Source organism: Oryctolagus cuniculus, chromosome 10, assembly GCF_051225735.1.
Source record: "Oryctolagus cuniculus isolate XC-2025 breed Fujian yellow rabbit chromosome 10, ASM5122573v1, whole genome shotgun sequence".
NCBI classification, from domain to species: Eukaryota; Metazoa; Chordata; class Mammalia; order Lagomorpha; family Leporidae; genus Oryctolagus; species Oryctolagus cuniculus.
In genome coordinates this window covers 8380777-8400334 of record NC_142876.1, presented here as the reverse complement: position 1 = coordinate 8400334, position 19558 = coordinate 8380777, and the positions used below count along the sequence as shown (strand labels likewise).

Genomic DNA, 19558 nt, shown 5'->3' with positions numbered 1-19558 from the left:
AAGAAATAAAGTGGACATAACCAACACTGTGTGAATTCATTGCTGACTCTTCAAACTAGAAGCTATCAGCAGATTCCCATGGCCCAAATACCAGTGGTCTTTTGGATGAAGACCCTGGTTATTCCTGGGCTGCCCTAGTACAAGAAAGAATCTCAGGGGCTGGTGCTGTGGTGTAGAAGGGTAAACCTCTGCCTGTACTGCCAGCATCTCATTTAGGCACTGGTTCAAGTCCCGGCTGCTCCACTTCCGATCCAGCTCCCTGCTCATGTACCTGGGAAAGATGGCCCAAGTCCTTGTGGCCCTGCACCCACATGGGAGACCTGGAAGACTTTCGTGGCTCCTGGCTTTCGACTGGCCCAGCCCTGGCTGTTGTGGCCATCTGGGAAGTAAGCCAGCAGTTGGAAGATCTCTCTATGTCTCTCCTTCTCTCTCTGTATTTCTGCCATTCAAATTAATAAATTAATCTTTTTTTTTTTTTTTAACAGGCAGAGTGGACAGTGAGAGAGAGAGACAGAGAGAAAGGTCTTTCTTTGCCGTTGGTTTACCCTCCAATGGCTGCTGCGGCCGGCGTGCTGCGACCGGCGCACCGCGCTGATCCGATGGTAGGAGCCAGGTGCTTCTCCTGGTCTCCCATGGGGTGCAGGGCCCAAGCACTTGGGCCATCCTCCACTGCACTCCCGGGCCATAGCAGAGAGTTGGCCTGGAAGAGGGGCAACCGGGACAGAATCTGGCGCCGGCCTTAATAAATTAATCTTAAAAAAAAGAATCTCAGAGCCATGTGGTCCACTCGGGAGATGTAACCCCTATTTTGTTTTCTCTGGCTATTCAGGACATTAATGAGACAAGTGGCAAAACCCATACAAGATTACAGGACCTACCTATGGTGGTAGGTCAGGGCTGATGTGTGATCTTGATGTGCTATGGTTATTAAGGCTGAAGGCTTTGGAAGTAGGGAGCAGTATGTCTGTGTCTTCCTTTTCAATGGTCCAGATGAAGCATACAGATTCTGACAGAGAGAATGAATGATAGAGCAAACACAATCAAATATTAGGACTTGGGAATCTATTAGAAGACTATCTGGATATTCTTTGTACCATTTTTGAATTTTTTTCTGTCAGTATGAAAGGATCCCAAATAAAGATTCTTTTTTTTCCCTGAAAGCTGTTTGGGATCACATATTTGCATCTTTGGCTTCTAGAAGAAGGGGGGAGTCCACTAGACCAAAGTATAGTTCTCTGTCTCTTCTTGCTAATTTAAAATGCATGCTGATATAAATTCCCTGGCTGGTAAGTGATGCTAATGATGTAATGGGTTAAGTCTGATTCAGATCTGCCAGGTCAGAGCCATTTCTGATGCATTTCTGGTGTTGGAACTGGAAGTCCGGCCTCCCTACTCTGCATTCCCAGACTATTATCCTAGTTCGCTTCTGCACAGATTGGGAGTGAGTGCAGGGACCTTGCTGACCATGGAGGGAGCCAGGGAACAGGGTCACCTGCGGGAAGATCAGCCTTGACAAGAGGGTCTTGTGGGCATGCTTTCTTAAATGTACTGATAGAGGTCAGAATTTTTTTTTTTACTCTACAAGGAATCTTCAAAATTATGTGGAAAACACAGAAGTAAAAGGCAAGTTTATTTTGGTGCAAAAAATGTTTGAATTACTGTGAATTCAAACTGTCACAGAAAGTTACTATTATAAAAAAAGTCTTCAAAAGTCTATAGAAAATGAGTATTATAAAAAATGCATGGATTTCAAAATTTTTCATGAAAATAAGCTTATCTTTTAATTGCATTTCCCATGAACTTTTCAAAGTGTCCTCATATAACAAAGTTGTGTTTGGTGAAGGAGAGGTGGGAGGAATAGCCCTGTAGATTTTTCACACTTTTATGGAGAAGATTAAAGAAGGGGCTGAGCGCCGTGGCTCAGTGGGTTGAGTGGCTGCCTGCTACGCTGGCATCCCATGTGGGCTCCACTTCCCATCTAGCTCCCTGCTAATGCACCTGAGAAAGCAGCAGAAGATGGCCTGCGTGCTTGGGTCCACGTGGGAGACCCTGATGAAGCTTCTAGGTCCTGGCTTCACCCTGACCCAGCTGTTACACCCATTTGGAGAGTGAACCAGCAGCTGGAAGACTTCTCTCTGTAACTCCCACTTTCAAATAAATAAATAAATAAATAAATCTAAAAAAAAAAATCATGAAGTCTTTGAAACATCAAAAAAAAAAAAAAGATAAACATCGGAAGAGTACTTTGTAAATATGTAAACTTTGCAAAACAGTTGTTTGTGAATAATGTGTTTGATTGTAAATGAAACAAGGTTTTCTGTATTTTTTCTAGGGCTATTCCTGGGCTGTAAGGGCTTCCTCCTACAGCACTTGGAGGACTCTGGGGTTGAAATTGCTGGGATGGGGCACAGCCCCTCTCTGCATTGTGCTCAGGGTAGAATCTGGCAGTTCTGCCAGGCCCATGGAAGTGTCCTTTCCTAAGCTGAAACTCCAGTCAGCCCCACTCAGCCCCATCTTAGCCTTCCTCACCACCCTGACCTCATATCCTGTCTGCCGCTTCTAAGCACACTCACCGTGCACATGAGGTTCTCAAGTCTGGGGACCAGCTAACTTTACAAAAATCTAGAGAGGCACTGGGAGTACAAGGAAGCACTCTTGGGGAACCAGCATGGGAAGTGTGACCTAGAGGGGTGTGTGCATGTCTTTGTGTGTGTGCAGTGTATGTGTGTATATGCCTGTATGTGCGCATGTGTGAGTAGGGATTCTCTCCACACTGCTGGATACTCATACTCCAGCCTTATGCACACCATGGGGCCAACACAGAGCTCTGAGGTGTCAGCACCTTCACTTGGTGCCCTGTGGCATTGGTGCCGGAATTTGAATTGGCATCAATGGGTGATGGCGCCCATTGTGTTCCAGGAACACAGATGCTGTCGTGATCAGTGGTGGGAGAAGCAGAGAAAGACAGTCTATAGGCACAGGTGTTTTGTTTAAATACACAGAGAGGTATGGATTAACTTTGCAATTCTTTCCATGCTAATTTACAAGGATTGTTATCTTCTTAGAATCTCAATTTAAATATGTACATTAAATTATATTTATTTGACCACTACAATTGTACTCAGACCTAAGATTTGCCAAAATCACATGTAATTCTTGAGCTGCTATGCACATCAGAATCACCAGGAGGTTGTTGAATACATCGTCCTTGATCCCATCCCTAGAAAGGCAGATTTAGGGATTTGGAATGAAGCCAAAATCACTACAGCTTAAAAATATATCAAGAAAAATTTTATTTATTTAAAATAAGTAAATAAAGAGGCAGAGAGGCAGAGAAACAGACAGAGACCCTCATCCTCTGATACCTCCCTCTAATGCCTGTAACAGCTGGGACAAAGCCAGAAGCAGGGAACGCCATCTGGTCTCCTGCAGCAGTTGCAGGGAGGGACACAGTTACTTGAGCCTTCATTGCCGCTTTCCAGGGTGTACATTAGCAGGAAGCTGAAGTCAGGAGCCAAGCAGAGCCTGGACTCAGACCCCAGTTCTCCAATGTGGGATGGGGATGTCCAAGCTGTGTCTTAACCAGTAGGCCTAATGCCTGCCCCTAAAAAGATACAAAAGAGATCTAAATATTTATTTCTTTGTTGTGGACTAACAATAAACAATGCAATACTCTGTTACAAAACATAAATCTTATAATTATGATTGATATTTATACTGTACTTCGATGATAAGATCTATAGCCATAATATTTAATAGATGAATCATACAAGAAAAATGATGATTAACTATGATATTTCTTGTACTTTTTTTCTCATAGCACATTACAACTATTATCTGATTTATTAAAAATGAGAAGAGTGAAGAATTCTTGGATTATTGTTTGTCATAAAGATGGGGATGGGGACAAGGAATTGTACAAGGTGTGGATTTAGGGAGAGTGTTACAGGAACAGATCTAGGTACTTACTTAGGTTTGTTTTCCAAATCCTAACGTGCTGAGTTTCTAGACATGCCCTTGGCACATAGTAGAGGCTGCCTAGTGCCTGCTGTGTTTGCGCTAAGCCCTCTTCCAGGAAAGTCACTGCCTTATGAGCATTGTGTTCTGTAACTTAGAAACATTACCAGACCCTTCTCCTGTGTAGTCTCCACCTGACACCTGTCAGGAACACCTTTAGAGTTGGTAATCCGGTTCTTCCAGATGGAAAGCAGCTGGCCCAGGTAACCTCCATTTTTATTAGAATCAGTGTAGAAAAGCAGCTTTGCCTGTTTTGAGCCTTTGAGCTCTTGTGCTGTAAATAAGATCTAGAAGAATCCACAGTCCCATCATTTTTCCTGGTAGCTGCCTGGCTGAGGGCGATACCCTTATCACAGAGCCTGCATGTTGTTGAAAATGCTCCTTTAGAATGGACATGAAATTTGACTCTGTAGATTTGCCGGTGATTATTTCTAGATTCAATATATTCATTTCCTGTGGGGAGCAATCCAGACTAGACTAAGTTACTGGAATTAAGACTTATTCTATGCATCTGCTCTCCCACAATATGGCGCTGGGAGAGGAGAAAACAGCTTCTACGCAGCTGCCTCCAGTTCAGCCAATAAACTGTAGGACTTGCTCCTGATTGGAGGAGAGCAGCGTACTCGGCGTGTGGGCAGCCGAGTTGGGATTGGCGGAGGAGGACTATAAAGGAGGAGAGAGATGGCATGCACCAGGAACATCTAAGGGGAACATCTAAGGGGAACACCTGTGCAGCCCCCGAGAGAGCCGGCCGGCGGTGTGCCGCTCCCCCGCGGAAGTGGGGAATGTGGCCAGGGGGAACCGCCCTTCCACGGAGGTGGAAGGGACGGTAGCCAACCCGGGAAGAACCAGCAGCAAACCCGGGGAGGGCCGAGCAGACGAAAGAACAGCGCAGGGTCCTGTGTCGCTCCTCCACGAAGACGGGGAGCGACATAATGGTGCCGTGACTCGGATATGAAGCCTAGGCAGGGTTTAGTGTCGTTCCTCCATGAAGAGGGGGAGCGACAATTTCCTATGAATATTTCCAAGATAAAAAAATCAACAGCGACTTTGAGTAATGGATATAAAATCAGAATGTCAAGGGAATAATCATCTTTTAATCTTTTCTTTATTAAACATTAATTTTAAAGGCATTTGGCTGAAAATAGTTTTGCTTTCATAATCATTACAAAGTCATGACATTCAATTGGTATTATTTAATGTGCATAAATCAACACAAGCAATGATTTATTATGATTTGGCATTTCTTTGTGTAAACAGTAATCATTGAATAATTCTGCTTTTAAGAGGAAACTACTATTTCTTTGTGGAAATTAGGCTTTAGCAGTAGTGACACACAAACTCACATATATACACATACACACACACACACACACACTCAACAGCCACATACATTCAGACCCACACACAAACACACACTCACCCACATACACTCAGAGTGTACTCACACACACATACTCATCAACAGCCACATACAGTCAGACACACACACACACACCCAGAGTACACTCACACACACAAACTCACCAACAGCTACATAAACTCAGGCATATACACACACATATACTCTCATATACACACATACTTACCAACAGCCACATACACTCAGACACACACACACAAACATACACATGCATACACACATACCAACAGCCACATACACTCAGATACATACATATACACTCACCAACAGACACACACAAACACACACATACACACACATACTCACCAACAGCTACATTAACTCAGGCATACACACACATATTCACCAACAGCCACATATACTCAGACACACAAACTCACACACATACACACAAATACACACATACTGACACACACACATATATACTCACCAATAGCCACATACACAGACATGCACACTCACCAACACACACATTCACACACACATACTCACCAACAGACACACACAGACACAAACCCACATACAGAGTAAGCAGAAATACTGATTCTTCCCATCTAAGCACCAGTAAGAGTTGCTGATTCTGCCTCTATGTACCTTGAATCTGTGTATCCCTGTCTCTCCAGACATCTTCCTGGACCCAGTAAACTGACTCCCACTACATCTGGGGTCCCCTAATTCCACTCCTATTGAATCCCTACCCCGTTCCTGTCCATAGCAGTCAGAATAGTTCTTTTAACATGATTTATTTACTTGAGAGCAAGCGACAAGGAGAGAGCTCCCAGCCTCTGATTTATTCCCCAAACGCCCCCAATGACCGGGGCTGGGCCGAGGCTGATGCCAGGAGTTAGGAACTGAACCCAGGTCTCCCATGTGAGTGGCAGGAACCCATCTACTTGAGCCATCACCACAGCCTCCCGGATCCATATTAGTGGGAAAGCTGGAGTCAGAGACCCAGGTACTCTAGTGTGCGAGACAGGTGTCTTACCCACTAGGCCAAATGCTGGCCCCTGGGTTTTAAATGTTAGGTCATGTGATTCCTTCATTTGGTGGTTCCCCATTGCAATTACTTGGGATAATGTCCACCCTTCCTGAGACCTGGAATTCTTACTCTCTCCCTTGCCATGTCCTAGCCGCTGTGGCCTTGGGGTGGTCTCAGGACCTGATGTGCTGACCTGAAGCTCCTGGCCTGTTGGTCATCAAGTCTCAGCCTTGGAGATGCCTTCTCTGTCACTCTACTCTTTTCTTTCAGATCCTTTGTCACAACCACCATGGCATATTCAGGAGTTTGTTTGCTTGACACAGCTCCATGAGGCTGGGTGCTGTCTGTCCATTGCATTGTTTGGAGCAAAGGAGAGTGACTATCAGAGAGTTTCATACAAGACTGGAATGTGGACAGCATGGATAATTCTAAATTACTCAACATGTCCAACATTAGCTCCACTGACACCAGTAGGATTTTCTCAGAGGGTTAATTGGAATTTTTAACTCCTGTGTTCATGCTAACCCAATTCCTGTCTTTGCTCCTCAGTTTTCCTATGCTTAGATGCAGACATTGCACATGATTCAGTCACCCTAATCTTGACCATCACTATCCATAGTCAAGCATTTATTTCTTATTTTTGTGTTTTTGACAAAAGCTGCAATGTGTGTCTGACTTCTTCAGTTACAGAGTGAATAACCGAAGACATGGTTTCTACTGTTCCTTGACACTGACATCTAGTATGTATGTCCCCTTTTATGTGTGTCCATATAAAAGTTCTAGGTAGGAAATTACAGTTATATATCACATAGATAAATTTCTTTTTCTTCTCTTTTTTCTTTTTTGACAGGCAGAGTGGACAGTGAGAGAGAGAGAGACAGAGAGAAAGGTCTTCCTTCCATTGGTTCACTCCCCTAATGGCTACCACGGCTGGCGCACCGCGCTGATCTGATGGCAGGAGCCAGGTACTTATCCTGGTCTCCCATGGGGTGCAGGGCCCAAGCACGTGGGCCATCCTCCACTGCACTCCCTGACCACAGCAGAGAGCTGGCCTGGAAGAGGGGCAACCGGGACAGAATCCGGCGCCCCGACCGGGACTAGAACCCCGTGTGCCGGCGCTGCAGGCGGAGGATTAGCCTAGTGAGCCGCGGCGCTGGCCCCCTCTCTTAATTTTTAATGTTGCTTTTGAATGGGGGAGGTTCCCAGTTCATTTTTACATGAAATATATATTTTTTAACAAGTACATTTTTTAACAAGTTGATATTTTTTTCACATGCAGTAACCATCTGTCACTCAGCAGAGCCTAAAAATCAGATGTATCATAAACTTTTCTTTAGAAGAAAATGCAATCACTTTTAAGACCCTCCCCCCCCCCTCCCCCCACCAGGTATAGCTTTGCTCTGAAGCAATACTGACCTCCAGTGGCAGGCCAGTCTTTAACACAACTTGTTTTTTTGTTTGTTTTTGCTCTTTTCTTTCTAACAATATGTTTGTCATGGTAATATTTGTTTTCAGCTCACAAAATGTATAACTTCTTAAAATTTTTACTTATTTGAGAGGAAGGGAGGAGAAAGAGAGGTGAAGGGGAGGGGGAGTGAGAGGGAGATGGGGAAGGGCAGGGAGAAAGGGAGGGGAGGGGGAGGGGAGGGGAGAGGGAGGTGGAGAGGGTGAGGAAGAGGAAGAGGGAAAGGGAGAGGGAGAGGGAGATAGGGAAGGGGAGGGAGAAAGGGAGGGGAGGGTTGGGGGAAGTGGAGGGAGAGAGGGAAGGGGAGAGGGTGAGGGAGAGGGAGAGGAAGATGGGGAAGGGGAGAGAGAAAGGGAGGGGAGGGGGAGGGGAGTGGGAGGGGAGTGGGAGGGGGAGAGGTGAGGGAGAGGAAGAGGGAAAGGGAGAGGGAGAGGGAGATAGGGAAGGGGAGGGAGAAAGGGAGGGGAAAGTTAGGGGGAAGTGGAGAGAGGGTGAGGGAGAGGGAGAGGGAATCTCCCATCCACTGTTTATTCCCTAAATGCCCCAAATGGTTGAGGCTGGGGCCAGGCTGAAGACGGGAGTCAGGAACTCCATCTGGGTCTCCCAAATGGGTGGCAGGGACCCAACCACTTACCACCTGCTGCTTCCCAGGGTATGCTCTAGTAGGAAACTGGATCAGAAGTGGAGCTGGGTCTTGAACCCAGGCACTCTTGGGTACCCTGAGCAACTGCTCAACTGTTACACCAAACATCCATCCCCTCAAAATTTGTTTTAATTTCATAGTGTTTGTTGAACACTCAATTTTTGGCTCTAGGTCACCAAGACAATGTTGAGGAAAGGACCCTCCTGTTCTTTGTCACCTGTGGAAGACTGTCACCCAGTTCGGGACAGCCTCAGAGTGCAGCAGGTGCAGTGTTTGAGTGTGGCCACTGCAGGAGGAGGTATGTCTTCCAGTCTTTTCTTTAAGTGTCCCTATGTTATCTCCCTCATGGCGGCCGTAGAGTCAGCTGCTTCTCATTTAGCAACGGCTTGTCAGGGCACCCCCACTGCCGTGTGTGAGTCTGCGTGTTCACCACCTCAGTCTGCTCCTGGAAGGCAGGTGGGTCCTGGTGCCTCCTCTGCCTTTCCTCCTCCCCTGCTCGTGTCGTCCGAGGCTCAGCTGTGGCCCACAGGGCTGCGATGATAAGGCAGAGGCTGGAAGGGAGCTGAGACATGCTTATGACAACTCGACAGGGCAGTTTTCCCTGTGGTTTGTACTGGCTGTCCTGTCCAGTTTCCCCTTGGGATGCGTTTTGTCTGTCTCAGCCGCACATCCCGGGATGGACTGCAGGTGGCCTGGCCCTGGCTGTGAGGTTCGAGGATCCTGGCTGTACTAGATCCTGTGGGACGCATCCTTTCTCAGAGGTTTTTTGGGTGAGTTACTCCCTTACAGATTCCAGCATCTTGCTCCCACCTTCTCCGAGGGATTTCTGGTGAGTTCAGCCCAGTTGTCCAGCCTTCCTCTCAATGCGGTCCACCAGCGTCTAAGGAATCCCTGCCTTTGTTCCCTCAATCCCAGTCTTTGCTGGTATTCCTGGCCCAACCCCACCCAGATACCTTTTCTTCCCTGTGACCCATCCCAAAGGCCCACCGCTCCCAGATTCACTTCAAGTTTATGCCCTAGTAAGGGTTTTCTGGTTAGCCCAAACCCTAGCAATGGCCACACAGTTCCCGGGGCAGTCCTGTGACCACAGGTGGGCTAATACAGCTTCTGTTTGCACAGGGCTTTGTGGATGTCAGGTCCTACTCTCTGCACCTGCGTTCTCTGGGGCTCGTCTCCTGTAATCCTCACACGTCGCCCTATGAGGTCGTTACTCTTGTCATCCCCACTTGTGGGATGAGCAAACTGAGACACAAAATGCTACGTGTCTTGCCTGTGGTAGTTCAGGTTGTGGGAAGTGAGGCGAGAGTCATCAACTCCAGTTTGGAGAGGACATCAGAGCTCAGGGCCTGCGCCGCAGGGCCGGTGGACTTGATCTGGAGCTGGGTCAAGTGTGGGAGTTCACTTGGGCTGCTGTAACAAATGACCACACCTGGGTGGCTTCAAACTCCAGGTGTATTGGTTTCTTGGTGCTGGAGGCCAGACGTTCGAAATCAAGGTGCCTACAGATTCTGTTTACCAGGGAGCTCAGAGAATTAGTCCCTGACTCTCCCCGGCTTCTGAAGGCTGCCGTTGGTGATCCTTAGCAATCCTTGTCTGGGGCTGGATCACTCCAGTCTCTGTCTGCATCCATGTGGCTTTCCCTCCACGTCTGTCCATCAAACCTCCCTTTCCTTGTTCCTGTGAGAACGACGTCAGTGGTTTTAGGGACCACTCCAGACCTCATCCTGAGATGCGTAATAACATCTGCAGATCACGGCACATTCATCACATTCACATGTACTGGGGCTTTGCACTTGAGCGTATCTCTTTGGGGGACGCTGTTCCTTCTCCTACATCAGTCTGATTCCAACTCCACATCCTGTCTGTACCCTGCCGCCTCATTTCCCTCACAGGGTGCCCTGCAGTTTAGTACCGGGTCACACACTCTGTGTGTAAGCTTAGTTTGTTTCACGGGCTTCCTCCTGTTTAAGCTGCTTTAGTCAAGCGCCAGGGCCTTTCACAGTGCAACACACCAAGAAAATGCACAGAAGGCAATGCCAGGTGTTCTCACCGCAGAGAGAATCTTTGGATGGGAGAACTTTGCAAAATTCTCCCTCACAGCAGGTAGGTGGTTAGCTCTCACCACCTATGGGTAAGCCATTCTTGTGCGTGAGCCAAGGGAGAGCTATTCCCACAAGGAAAGAAGGAAGCTTAGTGGGAGTACTGGGAAGGAAGTAATCATTACTTATAAATGCTGGGCTCTGCCACTCATTTTATTTTATTGTTACCTAATTAACGCATCGCTCCTTAAAGTTCAGAGCATCAGGGGAAAAAATGAAGTACCCAAAATAGCTAAATAGCTGTTCATTTCTGGATACAAAGTGAGGCTAGCAAGATGAAAGAAAACCACTTCAGTAATTCATTTTGAAAACGGTTGTCTCAAGACAGGCAAGCTCTTATCAATCCAATGCATGCTTTTATTGAACAGACGAGAACGCCATCCTGTGAGAGAAGCTCCGATTTTGTCTCGTCACTCATCTGGCAAGCTCTTCAGTCAAATAATAAAACTGCCTATAAGTTTTTGTCCGAAAATTTCAATGATTCTCCGTGGCGCCTTCACTTGAGGGAAGTGAAATAGCGTGGAATTAATTCTGAGCACCACAATGTCTGACTCAGAATTTCAAAACTCGATTTGCATTTTAAAACCTTCGGGAGTAAGGGATTGTGTTGTTTGCTCTTTACTTGTTTTTACTCAGCCCCGAGAACGCCCCGTTGAAAGGCAGCGCCCTACAGGAAAGGACGCGTGGGCCCGGGCGGACGGGCAGGAGGTGGGGTCCGCGGGGAGGACGCCCCCAGGGCGCTCAGCCTCTGAGCTGCGTCTGGGCGCGCTGCCCCCCGAAGAGGACGGAGAGCAGGTGCATCTCCGGCTCAGCGCCCTCCTGCAAAGACGCGAAGCCCACGCTGTGGCCGGCACCGGGAGGAGAAAACCCGAGGAGGCGGGGAAGCCGAGGCCCGGCGCGGCCCCTCGAGGGCTTGCTTTCACGCTGGACGCGTAGTTCCCGGGTGTGTGTCGTGGAGAATACTGTGAGGCCGGCTCCCGGCTCCCGCGGAGAGCGCTCCGGCGGGCGGGAAATCGGGACCCGCCGGGGGAGCCTTCGCGGGGCCTCCCTGGTTTACCACCAGCACCCCCTTGTGGCGCTTCTGAGCATTGCGGAACTCCGCGTTGGACAATTTCAAGGACAGGCTGAAACTGATGTATAAAAAATACGAGTATTGTATAGCATCCCTCCGGTGTTAATGTAATTACTCTTCTCGCTTGTTATGTGTGTTAGTTCAGCCCCGAATCCTTTCTTCATGCTTTAAATTCAGTTAGGAGGCCCGTGGCTCGGAAGAGCCAGAACCCAAAGGTCACGTGAGGATGGAAGCGTTTTAATAAGACTCAACAGGAAGTCGCCGCCGGAAATCGGTGCCAAATCCATGCAAACAACTGACTTTTAAACACTCGAATATTTGATTCTGAATTACGTTCTCCTCTAGAACAAAATATTTCCCATCACCGATATTGTTATTTTATGATTCACCGTTCCTTTTATCTTTATTTGAACTCAGGATGTAAATTCTCAAGGTTTTCTCAGTAACCACTAAAGTTCATATCTTGTGCAACACCTTGTAAGCTCACACCCAGCTTGAATTCCACATAAAACTGCCCAGAAATTAAACTGTTGAGATGAAAATTTCAGATGTGAGAGGTGAGATGCCTTAGAGCAAAGCAGAGCTACCACAGGCTTCAAACTCATAAAAGACACGAAACCTTTCACACATCAAATGCGAGAATTCAAGCCCAGAGGTAGCACACTTCACATGCGCCAAGGATCTGGTTTTGACTTTGCTGTGACTCTAGGAACTTCACTATGCTTATGAAGCCGTTGTTTTTAAAAGTACTTCTTGACTACTTGCGTTTTAGTCATTGTGGCTCTACTACAGCCACTTTCCCATCTGTCCTTCAAGTGTTTTCCTTGCTTGCATAATGTAGATGAGGATAATGTATATTCAATGATCAATGAAAATGCAGTTCTGCCCAGGCGACATTATATATCACTTGTGGAGGGCACTAAACAAATGCTTAGTTGTAAAAACAATCGGATCTAGGGAAACTGGTTTAGAGGCCAGGACCTTATTCTGTGGGGACCTCAAACACTGGGGGGGGGGGCATGGTTGGAGGAGCAGGGCTGAGGCTCAGTCTGGCAGCTGCTGGGAGGAAGGAAGGGAGTCAGGTGGGCTAAAAAAAAACCAGTTTGCATCGCATACGATGTGTTGCACTCCCCTGTTCTGCACCTCCCACCACTTGTTAGTATATCGTAACCATTTTCATACGCTCTTCTCTTATAGCCCCTAAGGGCCAATTTTGTTGCTTTATTTAAAAAAAAAATCCATACACTGGGAGGTCCATGGTACAATTTATGCTGGGTAGCTTTGATTTTCCTTTTTTAGAAAACTACTTAAAGGCAGAGGCAGAGGCAGAGAGAGAGAGAGAGAGAGAGAGGAAATATATCTTCAATCCGCTGGTTCACTCCCCAAATGGCTCTAACAGCCAGGACTGGGCCAGACTGAAGACAGGAGCCAGGAGCTTCATCTGGATCTCCGAAGTGATCAGGGACCCAAGGACTTAGGCCGTCTTCTGCTGCTTCCCCAGGTGGATTAGCAGGGCACTGGGTCGGAAGTAGGGCAGTCAGGACTCGAACCAGTGCCCATATGGGATGCTGACACTGCATGTGGTGGCTTTAGCAGCTGCACCACAGTGCTGCCCCTTTTAGGGAACTTTCTAAGAAATATTTTTAAAAGAGTCTATGCATGTGTTAAATCATGGGGCTGGATGCAATGGATTTAGTTTTTTTTTTTTTTTTTTTTTAACTTCTTAGAAGGGAGAGGCATCAAGGTAGTGCCTCTGCTGGTCCACTGGCACCAGCCCTCCACAAGAGGTATATAACGTCGCCCGGGCAGAACTGCATTGTCATTGATCACTGAATATACATTATCCTCATCTACATTATGCAAACAAGGAGAACACTTGAGGGACAGATGGGAAAGTGGCTACAGCAATAAAGAACCACAATGACTAAAGAGCAAGAAGTACTTTTAACAGCGGTTTCATAAGCACAGTGAAATACCTGGTGTTTGCAGGCAGCTGCTTTCCTAGACGACAGCCAGGAGATCAGACTTGTGGCGGTCGTGACTGAGTCGCTTCACTCCCCAGCTTCCTTCTTGGCTTGAATTTGGAGCTTTGAGAAGGCAACAGAGAGAATGATGGAGCTCAGCAGACAGAGGAGGTCCTAAAGGTCCCCTTTACTCTGCCCTTCTAACTTGGTCAACAGGCTCTGGCATCAAAATATCTGTTTTAATCGCCTCTACCACTGACGGCCTGTGTCACTTACATAGCATCATAATAGATTGCAGCTAAAACAACGCATATTTGTTATAGTTTTGGTGAGTCAAGAATCCAGGCGTGGTTTAAAAGAATGCTTCCACAAGCATGATAGAAGTTAGTAAGACACTTAGAACTGTCCTGAAGTATAGTTAGGGGCCGAGAAACATGAAGAACTGATAACATTTTCAGTTGATAAAGGATGGAACTGAAGCACATTGAATTTAAGGGACGTATCCAAAGTTCTACAACTCAGCAGAGGATCAGGTTGCTGCCTGACTCCTAACCCTGTTTGCTCTTTTTTTTTTTTTTTTTTTTTCAATTAATGGAGTGGGCATTGTGATGCAGTGGGTTAAACTGCCAGGATCCCATATCAGCGCACCAGTTCAAGTCCTGGCTGTTCCATTTCCCATCTAGCTTCTTACTAATGTGCCTGGGAAAGCAGTGGGTTGATGACCCACGTACTTGGGTCCCTGCCACTTGAGTGGGAGACCAGCATGGGGTTCCTGGTTCCTGGCTTCAGACTGACTCAGCCCTGGGAATTGCCGGCATTTGGGGAGTGAATCAGCAGATGGCAAATCTCTCTCTCTCTCTTTCTCCCTCTCTCCCTCTCTCCCCTCTGCCATTCACTTAAATAAATAAATCTTTTTAACAATTAAAACAATTTAAAAATATTTATGAGAAGGAGCTGGAGGGAGAGATACAGATAGAGAGATGGAGTTAGAAAGAGAGAGAGTGGGGTGGGGGGAGAAGGGAGCACACCCATTTGCTGTTTCTGTCCCCAAATGCCCACAGCTGCTGAAGCTGGCCAGGGCCAAGGGTGGGAGATGGGATCTCAGTGTGGGTCTCCCGCCTGGGAGGCAGGAAGCCAGTTACCGTATCTACCACCCACGGCCTTCCAGCATCTGCATGAGCAGGAAGCTAGAGTAGGATTCAGAGTAGAGATTAAACCCAGAGTAACACAATGTGGCACATTGGCTTCTTAGCTGTTGGGCCGGACGCTTGCTCCCTAAACCCCATTCTCTTAACCGCTGGATCCTAAAGCAGGCTTTGATGTGGCTCCTCCTCAGATGTGAAACAGGAAGGCAGACTTACTCCTACTTCATGGATAAGGTCACCAACCAACTCATTGTTCTTGTAGTCTGACTTATCAGTGTCATTTGATGCAGGGAGCAGTTCCTGCCTTGGCGAACTGTTGTGGTTTTCCTAGTATGGGTTTCTGTCAACTCTCTGGCCTTTAACTATTGAAGCGCTTTTGGCTCAGTCCTTGGGCTTCTTTGCTTTGGTGCCCGTACTCCCCGTCAGTGTCATCTATCCTCCCGACTCTGGTGGCTTCTTCATGGAAACAGCGCGCACACTCATCCAACTGCCTGCTCAGTCTCTGGGGATCTGCTGGTCTGATACCATCTCGGGTTGTGCAGAATGAACTCCTGATTTTCCTTCCAAACTCTCTCAGTGAATTCCAAGTCCAGAATGAACTCTTTTTTTTTTTCTTTTTTCTTTTTCTTTTTTTTTTCTTTTTTTGACAGGCAGAGTGGACAGTGAGAGAGAGAGAGACAGAGAGGAAGGTCTTCCTTTACCTTTGGTTCACCCCCAATGGCCGCCACGGCTGGCGCACTGCGATCGGCACAAGCGCTGATCTGAAGCCAGGAGCCAGGTGCTTCTCCTGGTCTCCCATGCGGGTGCAGGGCGCAAGCACTTGGGCCATCCTCCATTGCACTCCCTGGCCACAGCAGAGAGCTGGCCTGGAAGAGGGGCAACCGGGACAGAATCCAGCGCCCCAACCGGGACTAGAACCTGGTGTGCCAGCGCCGACCGGGACTAGAACCCGGTGTGCCAGTGCTGCAGGCAGAGGATTAGCCTAGTGAGCCGCGGCGCCGGCCCAGAATGAACCCTTGATTTTCCTTCCAAACACTCTCAGTGAATTCCAAGTCCATGGTTTTCATTTTTTCCTTCATTGCTCTTTTATTTTTTTTTTTTTAAGATTTTATTTATTTATGTGAGAGGTAGAGTTACAGACAGAGGGAGAGAAAGAGAGAAAGGTCTTCCGTTCGCTGGTTCACTTCCCAAATGGCGGCAACGGCCAGAGCTGTGCCAATCCGAAGCCAGGAGCCAGGAGCATCTTCCTGGTCTCCCATGCGGGTGCAGGGGCCCAAGTACTTGGGCCATCTTCACTGCTTTCCCAGGCCATAGCAGAGTTGGATTGGGAGAGGGGCAGCTGGGACTAGAAGCAGCGCCCGTATGGGATGCCGGCGCCGCAGGCAGAAGATTAACCTACTGCACCATGGCACCAGCTGCTTCATCACTCTTAACACCTACACACATATTACATATCTCACTTATTTTTTCTTCTTCATGTATTTTACTTTTTTTTCCTATTGTTTAGTTCCAGCCCTCATGAACTTATATTCCAGAAGGCAGGTTTTCTTTTACCTGTTTTGAGGAAAATTGTGACTTATTAACCTGAATATGGCTGAACGCAGAGCAGCCATGAATAGATGTTTATTAAATAATTAAATAAAGGGAAAGGATGAATTACAGAGCATCAGTGCTTTTGAGAAAGAAATTGTATCTGCTTGCTTTTTGGAACAAAATTGGAACCAGGCCTGCCATGTGTCCCCTCATACCCCAGTATACAACAGCCCTAACAGTATATGCTCACATATCATGGAAGAAATGTCCCTAGGTGCGGTAGCTGTAAGAATGGAGGCCTCTCCGTGGCGGGGGAGGTGAGCAGGGACAACAGCAGCAGGAGGAAAGGTCAGTGAGACCCACCTCACTTTGGCTGTTTCTAGTGACCTCTGTGGACAATGGTCATGGGGAGCCAGAGGTGTTGGGAAGTTGGGTAGAGAAGAAGAGGCGTTGGGAAAGTGAGGGGCGGATTGGGTTCTAATGATTCAAGAACTAGAATTGTTGAATCATGAACAGGGTGATGTGAAAAGCAGGCTGTCTTGTAATGCTAATTTAGGAAAAATGAGTAAATTACTTCATTCAGAAAAAGTGCTTTAAATATAGAAAAAAATCCCAGCAAATTGAATAGAGCTTTTTCCTTCTTATTGTGAAAGGTCATAGCAGTTCTAATTCCAATGTCCAATTACCAGGCACAATCAGCACAGCAAAGTAGAATCAACTCAATTTCAGTCTCAGCCACGTGCCTCACCTTTAACTAGCTTTGGTAGCACTCACTGCAATTTTCTCATCAAAAAGCTAATTTTAGGAGCAAAATGTCAAGACAAGATGAAAAGAAGAGCCTGGTTTTGTAGAGGCTGGAATTGAAAAAAAAAATTGTACTGGTAAGCTACCTGTCAAATCAGTCACTCCCATGCCTCTATGATATTTTTGCTGTGATCCCAGGGAATATAAAACAAGATAGAAAGGCACACAGATTTGTCTCATTCCCTAATCTCAAATGTAGGATGACATTCAGTTCCAGATGGTGCCTACATTTTGACCTGACTTGATGATGATTTTACTTTTTTAAAAATTCAATTGCATAAGCAGGTGTGACGCAATGAGCATGGGACACCGTGACTCCAAAGTGACTGTGGTGGTTCTGTAGGGCAAGAAATGCCCTTTGTGAGGGAAACCTGTGGGAGGAGGGGAGGGTGCAGAGGGAAACGCAGTTCTGGGAAATGTTCTTCTAATGGTGCCACAACACATTTACTCTTTGTATTCTTCAAACACCAGACTTTGAAATATGAGGGGATCTTTAACACGTTCTTAGAAAATGTGTATTATGAATAAACCAATGCATCTATTTCAAAGATTTTGAAAAAATTTTTTGCACTAAGACTCTTTTTTTTTTTTTTTTGACAGGCAGAGTGGACAGTGAGAGAGAGAGAGAGAGAGAAAGGTCTTCCTTTGCCGTTGGTTCACCCTCCAATGGCCGCCGCGGCCGGCGCGCTGCGGCCGGCGCACCGCGCTGATCCGATGGCAGGAGCCAGGAGCCAGGTGCTTTTCCTGGTCTCCCATGGGGTGCAGGGCCCAAGCACCTGGGCCATCCTCCACTGCACTCCCTGGCCACAGCAGAGAGCTGGCCTGGAAGAGGGGCAACCGGGACAGAATCCGGCGCCCCAACCGGGACTAGAACCCGGTGTGCCGGCGCCGCTAGGCGGAGGATTAGCCTAGTGAGCCGCGGCGCCGGCTAAGACTCATCTTTTAATTCCATTTTCTACAAACATTTTGAAGGACCTCATGTAATGACTCTCTCCCTAAAATGTTCCTCTGAACCCATCTTGCTGACACATGATTTATGGCACTGTTGAGAGATGCCTATCACCCAGCCTGGGCCAGCAAGTTTAAATACTTCCAGGAACAGGGTCAAGGTCAGAGCTCCTCCTGCTGGAAGAAAACATATGAATGAATATGAAGGAATATGAAATGATTTTGCCAACTCTTTTTCTTGTATTTGATTTTCATGAATTCAGAGAGAGATATTAGGAACTAAATTAAAACTTTCAAAATACCCAAGGAGTTAATATATAGCAAAATACACCAAATAAATGAAAAAGCAAAAAAAAATTGAGAAATTTTGAGACCAATTTAGTAGATCAATGTGGATTTTTCCAATGTGAAAGAAATCATATAAATTGAAATTTTGTCCTAGTCTTTTTTGCCCTTTATAAAATAATAAATCATATAATTGGATCCAATAGTCACTTTTCTGCCTTCATTATTAGACTGTTTTTAGACATGGAGGGCTTTGCTCACCATCCCTGGTTTGTTTGTGGACACCCAGCAAGACTGCAGACCCGGGGTGGCATGGTGTGCTGTCGTCACAGCCTCTGGCTCTCTCCCTCTGCTCAGGGTGGAAATGTGCTGGCCTCATCCTTTAAGCTGCTCAGGACCTGCCACCAGCACCTCTTGTAGAATGCAACTGTTGGGATGCCAGGCAGTGTTTTGTTTTAAAGATTCATTGTTTTGGAATGCAGAATGACAGGGAAGGGTTGGGGAGGGGACAGAGATACACAGTGAGAGAGCGAAAGCGAGAGACAGAGACAGAGAAAGAGAGAAAGAGAGAGAGAGAGAGAGAGAGAGAGAGAGATCTTACATATGCTCATTCACTCCCTGGATGGCCGCAATAGCCCACACTGGGCCAGCCTGAAGCCAGGAATCAGGAGCTCCATCCAGATCTCCCACGTGGGTGCAGGGGCCCCAGCACTTGGGCCATCTTCTGCTGCCTTCCTATGTATATTAGCAGGGAGCTGGATCAGAGGTGGAGCAGCCGGGGCTCAAACCAGCATCCCAAGCAGCCGCTTACAGCCAGCAGTATTTGAAGAGGGTTTGAGTGAATGAATTTATGACACTGAGGAGGCCAGAATGCACTAGAATGCTGAATGTGGCTGTGGCTGTGTAGGAAAAACATTAAAAAAATTGAAGCTATACACAAGAATTGCTCATTCATAGCTTTGCCTACCTATGGGCCTTGCATGGTGGAAGGAAATGGCAAGTTGTGTTTCATATGCCAGATTTTCTCACAAAGGAAAAAGCTGGAGATAATTTGGTTTTGTTCTTAGAAAAGTAAAAATGTGACCAGTCAAGGCTGATTAATTTAATCTTTTCCTATCCATTCTTTTAAAGTGAAAATTCCTTCTCATGTTAGTGGGAGAAAACCCACTTCATAAATCGGA

The 19558-nt window shown here is 46.8% G+C and overlaps 2 long non-coding RNA genes across 3 annotated transcripts in view; one reads left to right on the top strand and one right to left on the bottom strand.

Moving 5' to 3' along the window:
• Positions 1 to 3320: 3320 nt before the first annotated feature.
• LOC149123679 (uncharacterized) lies at positions 3321 to 10587 on the bottom strand. The gene is made up of 3 exons (XR_016213877.1): positions 9798 to 10587; positions 8519 to 9078; positions 3321 to 3604 (listed from the first exon to the last, which is right to left on the bottom strand). It is a non-coding gene; the product is annotated as an uncharacterized LOC149123679 (long non-coding RNA).
• The window catches only part of LOC149123678 (uncharacterized), a 34047-nt gene continuing 23374 nt past the window's right edge, over positions 8886 to 19558 (top strand). The window contains exon 1 of one of the 2 annotated variants that reach the window (XR_016213876.1): positions 8886 to 8983. This is a non-coding gene — a long non-coding RNA (uncharacterized LOC149123678). Of the gene's footprint in view, positions 8984 to 9074; positions 9298 to 19558 lie in introns of those variants that run through there. The other variant, XR_016213875.1, reaches the window with a different exon arrangement.